The sequence below is a fragment of the Arvicola amphibius genome, chromosome 11, assembly GCF_903992535.2.
Source record: "Arvicola amphibius chromosome 11, mArvAmp1.2, whole genome shotgun sequence".
Lineage (NCBI taxonomy): Eukaryota > Metazoa > Chordata > Mammalia > Rodentia > Cricetidae > Arvicola > Arvicola amphibius.
The window spans coordinates 56,563,229-56,577,502 of record NC_052057.2 but is presented as its reverse complement, the minus strand read 5'-3'; the positions used below and the strand labels follow the sequence as shown (position 1 = coordinate 56,577,502).

The 14,274-nt window shown below is 39.0% G+C and overlaps 1 protein-coding gene across 1 annotated transcript in view; it reads right to left on the bottom strand.

The window, feature by feature from the left end:
- Ca1 (carbonic anhydrase 1) overlaps positions 1-5,646 on the bottom strand; it is a 78,244-nt gene extending 72,598 nt beyond the window's left edge. The window contains exon 1 of the mRNA XM_038347850.1: positions 5,407-5,646. The gene's annotated coding sequence lies outside the window, so the exon portion shown is untranslated. The remainder of the gene's footprint in view (positions 1-5,406) is intronic.
- Positions 5,647-14,274: the final 8,628 nt, after the last annotated feature.

The window sequence follows — 14,274 nt, the reverse complement described above, 5'->3', positions numbered from 1 at the left end:
TGATGGAGGAGTGTCTATGTGTTAATTTCATTGGTTAAAAAAGAAACTGCCTCAGCCCTTTAATAGGACAGAAAATTAGGTAGGCAGAGTAAACAGAACAGAATGCTGGGTAGAAGGCAGTGAGGCAGACGCTTCAGGCAGTCGCCATAAGCAGTCGCCATGCCTCTCCTCTCTCAGATGGACGCAGGTTAAGATCTCTCCTGGATGTGCCTTAGAGAGATTTACTGTTTCGGCAATAGCTTCAGAGAAAAAGCTGAGTCATTTTAAAACGTGGCTTCCTGGTGCTGTGCTGCCAGTGCAAACTCTGGCTTTAAAGTATTTCAATGGCTTTTATAGGACTGGATGTTTGTGTTGGATTGGGATGTTGTGATTGGATTGGGAGGAAAGTAGCTGAGACCATGCCCTTGGCTCAGCTCTTCCTGCCTGGAATTAGACTTGGTCAGGCGGGAGAGCATGGCGGATTTCTGCTGCCATACAGAAAGATGTTTCCAGGCTGCACAGTGCTCTGCCTGTCAGATTTGGCTGTAACTTGGATGAAAAGAGTTTCTGTGCTGCACGCTCAGTCTCAGAATTAAACTGCTGAGTGCGGCTCCAATGTGGACTGCTGTGTGCCTGGAATTGTGTGCGGCTCAGGGGCACCAAATGACTGAGGCAGGAGTGCCTCTGGCTCTGTTCCGCCATGCTGAACTGTGCTGATCTCAGGCAGGATCTATTGTAATTACCATAATAACAGCGCAGTTAAGGTTTAGACTGGGCAGGACACAGGCGTTACTGTATTACCTCTACATAGTGCTTAACATTTAAGAAGTGCTCCTGGATAGTAAAAAAAAAAATCACAGATTCACAATAGGACAGATTCAGACATAAAAGACTTTGAAATGAGTCACAATGTTGGATGAATGTACATAGGCTTGAGAGAGAGGAAAAATATAGAAAATAAAGTTAATGCCTTAAAAAAGGGTAAAGTCTTTAAAGAGACAGAATAAAGTAAAGTGATAGAGTAAAAATAAGCCATGTAAAAATGGAAAATTCACAGAGAGTCTGAATTATGTATTTTATGTATTTTATTGTGTTTTCTTTGAAATTTTTGACTGTAAAGGAGCTAAGTACAGAGAGACATTTCATTACATGGGCTGCCAGGCTTGACCAGAATGGATATCATAAGGGTATGACTTCAGAATTTGGATCTAAGAACATGATGCTTTGGAAAAGAGGGTCTTCTTTGTTTTCACAGAGGATGACACCCTGTGGATTGCTTCTATCCCAATATGGTATGATAGACCACGCCCTCCTGAAAGGTTGCTGTGAACACCCTCAAAAAGTTACTTCACTCAACTGCTGACTGAGATGAACCTGGCACACCGGTTACACCATAAAAGATCTGATTAACAGCACCCCCGTTCAGCAGGAAGCAATTTGGAGAGAAAAAACTGCGCCCATATTCCCAAATATTGTTTATAAATGTTGTTTTACATTTAAAGGGGGATATGATATAGATATGAATAATTTGCATTGAAGCATCAATCTACTTCGAGAGGAAGATGGGCATCGAAGAGGCTCCTGATGGATTTGATTAGCCATTTGGGCAAGAAACTGCTCTTGCCTGGACTGTTGGCATAAACTGGACACAAAGAACCCACAGAGAGAGGACTGCTGAACTTGCCTAAAGGTGAGATGGTCTTTCCAGGTTCCTGATTCATAAAAGAGTTTGCGAGACATTCTGCAGGACACAACAGATACTGACTGAACTGCCTTTGGAATTTCCTGCTTCATGGAAATATCTGCTGGATACTATGGGCCTGAAGAATGAAGATGGATGCCCCAACAGTACAGAGGAACTTTGGGTGACTGTCCAGGCAGCGAGTTGTATCTGTCATTTCTAGAGTTTGAAAGTTGCATATTTCTTGTTTACTTAGGTAGTACTATATCCTTCTGGAGTCTTTGATGGAGTTGAAGAATAAATAGATAGTTATAGCTTTCCTTAGTTATGATAAAAGATAAAATATATCTAAATACTGTAACTGTAATTCTTGCTTGATAACTTTTGTTATATGTAATTTTACTATGTTAAAGTGAAAGCCTTTCTTTTTTGTTTAAACAGAAAAAGGGGAAATGATGTAGGTGTGTCTTCTATCTATCTGTTGATTTCATTGGTTAATAAAGAAACTGCCTTGGCCCATTTGATAGACTGGCCCTTAGGTGGGTGGAGTAGACAGAACAGAATGGTGGGAAGTTAGTCAGTCACCATGCTTCTCCTTTCCAAGACAGATGCAGGTTAAGATCTCTCCTGGTAAGCGACTACCTCATGGTGCTACACAGATTACTAAATATGGGTTAAAGGAAGATGTGAGAATTAACCAATAAGAGGCTGAAACTAATGGGCCAGGCAGTGTTTAAATGAATACAGTTTCCATGTAATTATTTTGGGTGTAAAGCTAGCCAGGTGGCAGGACACAGCCCCACTGCTCCATCTACAAACTTCAAACTCTATTACAGAGCTACAGTAATGAAAACAGCTTGGTATTGGCATAAAAACAGAGACGTCGTCCAATGGAATCAAATAAAAGACCTGGATATTAACCCACAAACCTATGAGCACCTGATTTTCAACAAAGGAGCTAAAAGTATACAATGGAAGAAAGAAAGCATCTTCAACAAATCATGCTGGCATAACTGGATGTCAACCTGTAGAAGAATGAAAATAGATCCATATCTATCACCAAGCACAAAACTCAAGTCCAAATGGATTAAAGACTTCAATGTAAATCCAACCACACTGAACCTGATAGAAGAGAAATTGAGAAGCTCTGTAAAGCAAAGGACACTATCATTAAGACAAAAAGGCATTCTACTGAATGGGAGAAGATCTTCACCAACCCCGCATCAGACAAAGGTCTGATCTTCAAAATATATAAAGAACTCAAGAAACTAGACTATAAAATGCTAATTAATCCAATTAAAAAATGGGGTACTCAACTGAACAGAGAATTCTCAACAGAAGAAGTTCAAATGGCCAAAAGACACTTAAGGGCATGCTCAACCTCCTTAGCGATCAGGGAAATGCAAATCAAAACAACTTTGAGATACCATCTTATACCTGTCAGAATGGCTAAAATCAAAAACACCAACTGTAATATATTGTACGCTTTTAGTCTTTTCAAGAGGAGACTTAGGATTAATTGTTCCTACTACAATAGAAGAAGGATAATAAAGTTTTTAAAGAATAGAAGCAAAAAGAACTGTATGTTTAATTTTATAAAATTTAAAAAATAAGTATGTGAATGAGAAATTAGTTAACTATATACAAAATGGAACACTATGTAGTCATTAAAACAGATAATGAGGCCAAGCATGTGGGCAGTTAGGGGACAGAGGTAGATAGATTGATTTCTGAAAGTTTGAAACTACCTTGGTCTACATAGTAAGTTCAAGACCAGCCAAGTCTACAAGATGAGAAAATGATTCAAAAGCAAAATAGATAATGGAAAATATTTTAACAAAGAAAGGGTTCTATAGTATATTATTAAGGTAAATACATATTGTGTATAACATATGTGACATTTATGGTATATTCACATGTTATACATTTTGTCATGTATTTGTGTATAGTAATTTATGGGGGGAGTGGGGGTAATGCTTACTTTCAATGTACTTTTCTGCATTATTTTATTAACACTGAATAATATTTATTATTACTTAAACACTAAAGTCACATATAGAACTTATGTATATTCTCTATATTAATAGATAGAGCATCATATGACAAACGCTGTACTAAACATTTTTATATATTATCTGTATAATAGCCAGTACAATAATATTAAATATCAAAACCAAACCTGAATACAATCTCCCACATTTGATAGTAAAAGAATTGTTTAAAAGTTATGTAAAATCAAGGTGGAAGTTCTTGAGCATAATGTCAGGACACAGCAGGATTAATTCGAGTTTGATGATGGCCTGGGCTACTAAGTGAGACCCTGACTCAAAACCAGATGAGACTCTTAGAGGTGAATAGTTCAGGCAGGATTTACTGGTTCCTTTTCTGTTGCTGTGATAGAACACTGTGACCAAGAGAAACTTATAGAGGAAAGTTACTTGGGCTATGGTTCCAGAGGGTGAGTCAGTAGTGGAGAGAAAGACACAATAATAGGCAGCCAGAGAAGGAACCTGAGAGATCCCTTCCTCAACCAAAAATATGAAGTAGAGAGAGAAAGAGTGGGAAGTGGGAAAGGACTATCATCTCTCAAAGTTCACCTCCTGTTGTGTACTTCCTCCATATCTAAAATGTTCCATCATCTCTCCAAAGAGTGCTTCCCACTGAGGACCATATGTTCAAACACATGAGCCTACTGGGGACATTTCTAAGTCAAGTCACTGCATGGGTGTCCTTCTTCCAAAGCCTGAAGATCTGACAAAAGGTGTTGACTTTCTGTTGGCCCTTCACTGGGTTCTGACTGGATTTGGATTTGAAGGGAGAAATTGTAACCAAGTTATATTTCAAGTTAAATCTTAATGGACTAGCCTGTGGATTAAAAAAATTACTGAGCTTTTTCTTTGATAATTTCATATAAGTAGAATATGCATTATGATTATTCTGTGCACCTCCTAACTGCTCTGCCATCTCTGCTTCGCCTATCATCTTTTCCACTTTCATAACTCTTCGATACTTTGTGGGGACTCTTTGTTTTAGTTTTTGAGACTGTCTTTTTTAGGGTTTCTATTCTGATGAAAGACCATGACAAAAGAAACTTAGAGAGGAAAGGATTCATTTGGTTTACACTTCCACAGCTTTGTTCATCACAGAAGGAAGTCAGGACAGGAACTCAAACAGGGCAGGAACCTGGAGGTAAGAGCTGATGCAGAGGCCATGGAAGGGCTGCTTACTGGCTTACTTCCCCTGTGATTTGCTCAACCTGTTTTCTTATAGAACCCAGGAGCACCAGCTCAGGGATGGCCCCACCCACAATGATGTGGTCCTCCTCATTTATCACCAATTAAGAAAATATCTTACAGCAAGACCTTATGGAAACTTTTTTTTATTTGATAGTCCCTCATCTCAGAAGACTTTAGCTTGTATCAAGCTGATATAAAATTACCCAGCACACTGAGCTACATAATATACAAAGACTCTGTCTGAAGAAACAAAAACAAAACAAAACAAAAGGCATTCCAAGCAAATACCAACAAAATAAACCTTAAGCTAAAATTAGTTGAAAAAGATCATTTCATGGGATTAAGGGAATATCAGCACACCTAGCTTAAGGGCGCAAACACTACTGCATGTAAAGACACAGACTAATCGTTCCAGGAAAACAATAGCAGAGGACTTTCTCGGCATCACACTTTCACCATTGGGAGGTCATCCCAATGAACACTAAACAGAGAAACATCATATGGACTTACAGACATCTACAGAATGTTCCAATCAAACACTGCAGAATAGTTATGCTCTCAGCTGGAGATGTCCCATTCCTGCCTGACTTCCATAAAGGATGAACCGTCGCCTGGTGTTGTGAGCCGAAGAAGCCCTTTCTCCTTTAAGTAGCTGTTTGGATGTTTTATCACAGCAAGAGAAGGGACACGAGGACTAGGCTCTACTGGGAGCCAACCCCTGCAACTGACAGATCCCGAGAGGACGTAAAATGTCGTAAAGTGTCAGGAAGACGTGAGGCACAGTGACAGGGAGACTCTTACAGCCCAACTGACCAGCAGCCAGAGTGTTTACTTATACAGAATTTAGTAAGCAGGGATAGAGTCATGTTGTTCCAAAACACATCATACTATTTTTGGCTTTAGACATGTGTTTCATTTCCTCTTGCGTATCTTTTAGTCATCATTGATAAAACAAGGCAGAAGAGTTATCTTTTACAGTCTTTACCCCTCGAGTTTGATCAACATTGATAAACATTGATAAATCATTTATAATCATTATTACTCATTAACCCCATAACCAAATTTTTAAGACTCTAGAGGCATATGACAGCCTGTTCTGAGGCCAGTAGCTTTTATGGCTACAGAGACACTAGCCCAAAACGAAATTTCCAAGCCAGCCCTGGCAGACTGCCATGTCCCTAGCAGTGTACAATTAACTCTTAATTATTACAATAACCATACCAGATTCTCAGGCCAAAGCTGTTGCAGTTATTATTCAAATTCTGGCATAATACAATATTTATATTTTCTATCTTTATAGAATTTGTTTTTATGTCTAATCCTGGAATTCTTTCGATTATTATTATTATTATTATTATTACTACTACTAATAATAATAATAATACTAATACTACTACAAATTTTCACCTCCTCCCCTCCTCCCCTCTTCCCACTTCCCTCCCCCTCCCTCTATTTCCTCTCCCTCTCCCTCTCCAGTCCAAAGAGCAGTTAGGGTTTCCTGCCCTGTGGAAAGTCCAAGGTCCTCCCCACTCCATCTAGGTCTAGAAAGGTGCACATCTAAACAGACTAGGCTCCCACCAAGCCAGTATATGCAGTAAGATCAAAACCTAGTGCCATTATCCTTGGCTTCTCAGTCAGCCCTCCATGTAAGCCACTGTTCAGAGAGTCCGGTTTGATCACATGCTCCATGAGTCCCAGTCCAGCTGGCCTTGGTGAGTTCCCATTAGATCAGCCCCACCGTCAGTGGGTGGGCGCACCCCTCGAGGTCCTGATTCTGGTCATATGACGTTGCAGTGACTCTACATAGACTGACTTTTCTAAGAAGGGAGGTCCTAACATCTCATTCTTTTTTTTTCTATTTTTCCATTTAAAAATTTACACTTCCTCCCCTCCTCCCATTTCCCTCTCGCTCTCCCACTCCCCCACTTACCCTCCTCCCTCCCCCTCACTCCTTAAGAGAGGGCAGGGAAACCTGCCCTGTGGGAAGTCTAAGGCCCTCCCGCCTCCATCCAGGCCTAGGAAGGTGTGCATTCAAATGGACTAGGGTCACAAAGATCAAGCACATGCAGTAGAAACAGGTCCCAGTGCTATTATCAATGGCTTCTCAGTCCGCCTCCATTGGCAGACACATTCAGAGAGTCCAGTTTCATCTCTTTCAATCCCTGTCCAGTTGGATTTGGTGAGCTCCCATTAGAACAGGCACACTGTCTCAGTGTGTGGACCAACCCTTCGTGGTCCTGACTTCCTTGTTCTTCTTCTCCCTCTTTCTGCTCTTCAGCTGGACCTTGGGAGCTCAGTTCCTTGCTCTGATGAAGGTCTCTGTCTCTATCTCCATCTGTCGCCGGATGAAGATTCTATAGTGATATTTGAGATAATCATCAGTGTGATAGTGGGGCAAGGCCAGTTCAGGCACCCTCTCTTCTGCTGCCCAAAGACCTAGCTGGGGACATCCTCGTGGACCCCTCTAGAGCCAAGTCTCTTGCTAACCCTAAAATGACTCCCCTTAATGTAGATATCTTCTTCCCTGCTCCTATATCTGCCTTTCCTACATCTCCACCCTCCCACCCCCCCAAGCTCTCCCCAAGCTTTCCCTTCTCTTTCCTCTCTCTCTCTCTCTCTCTCTCTCTCTCTCTCTCTCTCTCTCTCTCTCTCTCTCTCTCTCTCTCTCTCTCTCTCTCTCTCCTTCCCCCATTCCCACCCCACCCCCGTGCTCCCAACTTTTGCCCAGCGATCTTATTTGTTTCCAATTTTCAGGAGGTTCTATATATATTTTTCTTTGGGTTCACCTTGTTATTTGGCTTCTCTAGGTTTGTGAATGATAGGCTCAATGTCCTTTGTTTATGGTTAGAGTCCACTAATGAGTGAGTACATACCATATTCATCATTTTGGGTCTGAGTTATCTCACGCAGGATAGTGTTTTCTATTTCCATCCATTTGCATGCAAAATTCAAAGTGTCATTTTTTTGTTTTGTTTTTTGTTTTTTTGTTTTCCGTTGAGTAGTACTCTACTGTGTATATATTCCACACTTTTTTTTATCCATTCTTCCATTGAGGGGCATCTAGGTTGTTTCCAGGTTCTGGCTATTACAAATAATGCTGCTATAAACATAGTTGAACAAATGCTTTTGTAGTATGATTGGGCATCTCTTGGGTAGATTCCCAAGAGTGGTATTGCTGGATCCTGAGGTAGGTTTATTCCCAATTTCCTGAGAAACCGTCACATTGATTTCCAAAAAGGTTGCACAAGTTTGCATTCCCACCAGCAATGGATGACTGTTCCCCTTACTCTACACCCTCTCCAGCATAGGCTATCATTGGTGTTTTTGATTTTAGCCATTCTGACAGGTGTAAGATGGTATCTCAAAGTTGTTTTGATTTGCATGTCCCTGATCGCTAAGGAAATTGAACATGACATTAAATGTCTTATGGCCATTTGAACTTCTTCTGTTGAGAATTCTCTGTTCAGTTGAGTACCCCATTTTTTAATTGGATTAATTAGCATTTTATAGTCTAGTTTCTTGAGTTCTTTATATATTTTGAAGATCAGACCTTTGTCTGATGCGGGGTTGGTGAAGATCTTCTCCCATTCAGTAGGATGCCTTTTTGTCTTTAATGACAGTGTCCTTTGCTTTACAGAGCTTCTCACTTTCAGGAGGTCCCATTTATTCACTGTTGCTCTTGTTGTCTGTGCTACTGGGGTTATAGGTAGGATGTGGTCTCTTGTGCTCATGTGTTGCAGTCTACTTCCCACTTTCTCTTCTATCAGGTTCATCGTGGTCAGATTTATATTGAGGTCTTTAATTCATTTGGACTTGAGTTTTGTGCATGATGATAGATATGGATCTGTTTTCATTCTTCTACAGGTTAACATCCAGTTATGCCAGCATGATTTGTTGAAGATGCTTTCTTTCTTCCATTGTATACTTTTAGCTCCTTTGTTGAAAATCAGGTGCTCATAGGTTTGTGGGTTAATATCAAGTCTTCTATTCGATTCCATTGGTTGACATCTCTGTTTTTATGCCAGTACCAAGCTGTTTTAATTACTGTAGCTCTGTAATAGAGTTTGAAGTCAGGGATAATAATGCCTCTGGAAGTTCCTTTATTGTATAGGATTGTTTGGGCTATCCTGTTTTTTTTCCATATAAAGTTGATTATTGTTCTCTCAAGATCTGTGAATAATTTTGTTGGGATTTTGATGGAGATTGCATTGAATTCATAGATATTCTTTCTCTGCCTTTTGGTACGTTTGGATAAAGGTTTGTCTATTTTGATTTTCCCAAAGAACCAACTTTATGTCTAATTAATTCTTTGTATTGTTTTCTTTGTTTCTATTTTGTTGATTTTAACTCTCAATTTTATTATTTCCTGCTATTTAGTTTTCCTGGGTGAGTTTGCTTCTTTTTGTTCTAGAGTTTTCAAATGTTCTCTTAACTCACTCTTCTGTGACTTTTCAAGCTTCTTTATGTAAGCATTTAGTGCTATGAACTTTCCTCTTAACACTGTTTTCATTGTGTCCCATAAATTTGGGTATAATGTGTGGTCTATTTCATTGAATTTTAGGAAGTCTTTAATTTCTTCCTTTATTTCTTCCTTGACTCCTTGATGATTTAGGTGAGCATTGTTTAATTTCCATGTGTTTGTGGGATTTGTGGAATTACTGTTGCTGTTGAATTTTAGTTTTAAGCCATGGTGATCTGATAAAATACATGGGGTGATTTCAATTTTTTTCTGTCTATTGAGGTTTGCTTTGTTACCTAGTATTTGGCCAATTTTCAAAAAGGTTCCATGTGGTGCTGAGAAAAAGGTATATTCTTTTAAGTTTGGATGGAATGTTCTCCCAATGTCTGTTAAGTCCATTTGCATAATAACATCTGTTAATTCCCTTTTTCTCTGTTAATTTTTCATCTGACAGATGTGTTCAGTGGTGAGAGTGGGGTATTGAAGTCTCCCACTATTAGTATGTGAGGTTTAATGTGTGATTTAAACTTTAATAGTGCTTCTTTTACATAAGAGGCACTTGTATTTGGGGCACAGACGTTCAATACAGAGATTTTTCTCTTTTGGATTTTTCCTGTAACTAATATGAATTGTCCTTTGTCTATTTTGATTGATAGTAGATTAAAGTCTATTTTGTTAGATATTAGTATATTTACACTAGCTTGTTTCTTTGATCCATTTGATTGGAAAAAAAATTTTCCCAACCCTTTTCTCTGAGGTGAAGATTGTCTTTGAGGTTGAGGTGTGTTTCTTGTATGTAGCAGGAGAATGGATTCTGTTTTTCTATCAAATCTGTTAGCTTGTTTCTTCCTATAGGCTAAGTTGAGTCTATTTATATTAAGAGATTTTAATGACCATTGATTGCTAGTTCCTCTTATTTTAGTTTTGTTGTTGGTTATGTTATTGTGTGTGTTTTCCCTTCTTTGTTGGTGTGGAACAATTCTGTATTTTGTCAATTATGTTTTAAATAAACACTGATTGGTCAGTAGTGAGGCAGGAAGTATAGGCGGGAAAACCAGACAGGAAGTAAAGGTGGGGCAATGAGAACAGGAGTATTCTGGGTAGAAGAAAGCTCTCTTGCAGTCCTGTCTCAACCACCTAAGAAGCAGGATGTGACCTGCCCTGCTGAAAACGGTACCTAGCCATGTGGCTAACATAGATAATATAAGTTATAAAGGATAATATAAGTTATAAGAGCTAATATAAAGCCTGAGCTAATGGGCCAATCAGTTTGTAACTTAGGGAGACCTCTGTGTGATTTTCCTTGAGACTTAACAAATGCGGGAAACAGGCAGGACAGAAACCCCAACAAGCAAGCCCACCATGTTACACTTTGGGATTTGCTGCTGTGAGATCATCTATTGTCTGTGTTTTTGTGGATGTAGCTAACTTCCTTGGGTTGGAATTTTCCATCTAGTGCTTTGTGTAGGGCTGGGTTTGTAGCGAGGTATTGGTTAAATCTGTCATCGAATGTCTTGTTTTGTCCTTCTACGGTGATTGAAAATTTTGCTGGATATAGTAGTCTGGGCTGGCATCTGTGGTCTCTTAATGTAGCATAATGCTTGACCAGGACCTTCTGGCTTTGATTGTTTCCTACGAAAAGTTACGTGTGATTCTGATATGTCTGTCTTTATATGCTACTTGACCTTTTTCCTTTGCAGCTCTTAATATTTTTCTTTATTCCCTATGTTTAGTGTTTTGATTATTATGTGGCAATTGGACTTTTTTGATTCAGTCTATTTGATGTTTTGTAAGCTTCTTATATCTTCACATGCATATCTTTCTTTAGGTTTGAAAGTTTTCTTCTATGATTTTGTGGAATATATTTTCTCTGCTTTGAGATGGACGTCTTCTCTTTCTTCTATCCCTATTATCTTTAGGTTTTGCCTTTTCATGGTGTCCCATATTTCCTGGATATTTTGTGTTAAACTTTAGTTAGACTTAATGTTTTCCTTGACCAATGAGTCTATTTCCTCTATTGTATCTTAAGCACTTAAGATTCTCTCTTCCATCTCTTGTATTCTACTCTTTATGTTTGTGTTTGTAGTTCCTGATCATTTTCTTTTCTTTTCCATTTCTATAATTCCCTTGGTTTATGTTTTCTTTACTGTTTCTTATTTCAGTTTTCAAGTCTTCAATAGTTTCTTTGATCTATTTGATTGCTTTTTCTTCATTTTGTTCAAGGAATCTGTTAATTTCTTTTAATTTTTTTGTTTGTGATTTCTTCCATTTCTTTGAGGAAACTTTTCATTTCCTCTTTAAGGTCCTCAAACATTCTCCTAAAGTTATTTTTAGGAGGTTTTCTTCTGCTTCATCTATATTTGGGTGTTCAAGTCTTGCTGTTGTGGAACCACTTTTTTGTTGGTGTCGTGTATTCTTTATGGTGTTGAGTGTGTTATTACTTTGTCTTCCCATCTTTTCCTCTGATTGGTGTGGTTTTGGCTGTGTCTCTGGTAATCAGTCTTCCAGGTGCCAGTGAATCCAAGGCACAGATGGTTGCTATTTGAGGTGCAATCAAAGCCATGGTTCTTGTCACCCTGGAGGTCACTCAATGTTCCCATGATGTGGGATTATTCTTTGTATGCTGTGAATATAATTGGTTAAGCAGAGCAGGGCAGAACAGAGCTAGGCAGGGAAAACTAAATTGAATGCTGGAAGAAAGGGGCGGAATCAGATAGAAGCCATGTTTCCAACACCAGAGACAGGCACACTGAAACCGGTAACCTCGTGTTAAAATATATAATAATGGAGATGGGTTAATTCTAGATGTAAGAGCTAGTTAGCAATACCTTTAAGTAATTGGGCAAGCTGTGATTTAATTAATACAGTTTCTGTATGATTATTTTGGGAGTCTGGGTGACAGGGAAATGAACAAGTGGAAGGCAGGTAGGAAAATGAACTTGCAGCCTCCTACAACATTCCTGGAGGCTGTCCCTGGAGGTTTATTGGTGTTGGGTGGGGGATAGCTTTGCAATCATGGAGATTATTCCTTCGGGCCTGCTCTCATGGTGATTGCTTGCTTGGGGCTGCTCCTGCTAAGATCGCTGTCTTAGACCTGCTCTGGCAGAGGTTTCTAGCTCAGGCCTGCTCCCTCAGTGGTTGTTCCCTTGTAACTGCTCCAGTGAAGATCCCTGGCTCAGGCCTGACCTGATGGAGGCCCCTGGCTCAGGCCTGCTCTCTCGGAAGTTGCTCCCTTGTACCTGCTCCTGAAAAGTTATATGTTTCAGTTGGCTGAAGTCCTCAATTCCTCAGTTCCTTGAGGGATATTGAGATAAATCCCAGGTAGAAAATGTATAATTAAAAAAAAAAAAACCTCTCAACTTGACACCATGTTATATTTGTAAAGAACCAACTCTTTTAGAACTTAACTTCATTGTGTTCATTTTGGTAGTAGCTAACAGGGCTTCTGTATTTTTCTCCTTCGTTTCCAGAATACTCAGTTTCTAGTGAGTGTTTTGTTGATGAGCTACTGAAGATAAAATGTACTAGTTTTTTTTTTTGCCTAGCTTTTTGCCATTATAGCAAATTGTAGAGACTTTCTTAAGAACAAAGGTTTATTTGGGATTACAGTTTCAGAGGCTGAAGTCCAGGATCTTGGCCTCATTTCTTGGAGTGTGTTTTGAGGGAGTTCAGTGTGATGGGGTCTGCTGGTAAAATAAAACTTCTCAATTTGTGGCCAAGACATAAGAGAACGGGGGGGGGGGGGGGGGGGGGGCGAGAACCCATCTGCCTCTCAAGAGCACGCCCAGTGAAGAGAAACTACCAATCAGGCCCTGATTCTAAAGGCATTACCATATCCTAATGGGGAACCAAGCCTTTAATATATGGAGCTTTGGAAGACACTTAAGACATGGCCTATTTACTTTTCTTAAATGAGATGCCATTGAAACAATGAGTCCCACTTTTTAGATTTAAAAAGATCAGTGTGGATTCCAGAGTTGGGCATACATGAAAGCCTGTTACTAACAATGTAATATGTTTAGCCTAGGAGTCAGCTCTTCGGATTGTGTTCTGGAATTCACAATTATATAAATTTGTTTGTCTGTCTTGACATGTTCTCGTGTAGTCCAGATTAGACTCAAACTTAACTAAAGGAGACCTTGAACTCCCAAGTGCTGGGATCACAGACATGCACATCGTGCACAGCATTGTTACAGCAGGATAGCTTTTTCTCATTTTGCCTTGACATTTTGGAAAAATAAAACACCTCTTGGGTTTCTCTTTCCTTCTCTTCCTCCCTCCCTCTTTATTTTCATACCTTCCTCCCTTTTCTCTCTCTATTTGGACACTACCAGAATAAGTAAGATATAAGTACTTAAATTGTGAATATAGGAGTTTGCCGTCTGTTATTAGAAAGAGCATTAAGATAGATGCTCTGTATGAGCATCATAGTAACATAAATTATACTGCATAAAATATTGTGCAAAGAAGTTGTTTTCTGCATGATGATGGTTTGATTTTATATTTTAGTTAGTAAATGTAACTTATATGTAATATTTGGATATATTAACCAAATTTGTATACTAGAAGTTTTTTGAACATGAATATGATCCAACAGGTAATTTTGAAGTATTTCTAAAAGTTATACATTGAGATTAATGGGTGCTTTGGCCTCAAAGGAGAGTGATATTTTACTACTTATAATGATTTATCCAGTGAAATAAAATACCTAGGCATCACCAACTAGACATGAGTAATGAAAATCAATTTAAAATCATTTGTTTACTTATTCAACCAATTTTTAGAGCTCCAGTGACACTCCAGACTTGAGACTATATACGTACTACCCGGACGTGGGGAAAAAATCTTACTAGAGGAAGCATGCTAATCTATGATGAGAGTGCAATAAGTTTGCTAACATGACAATATATTTTTTAACA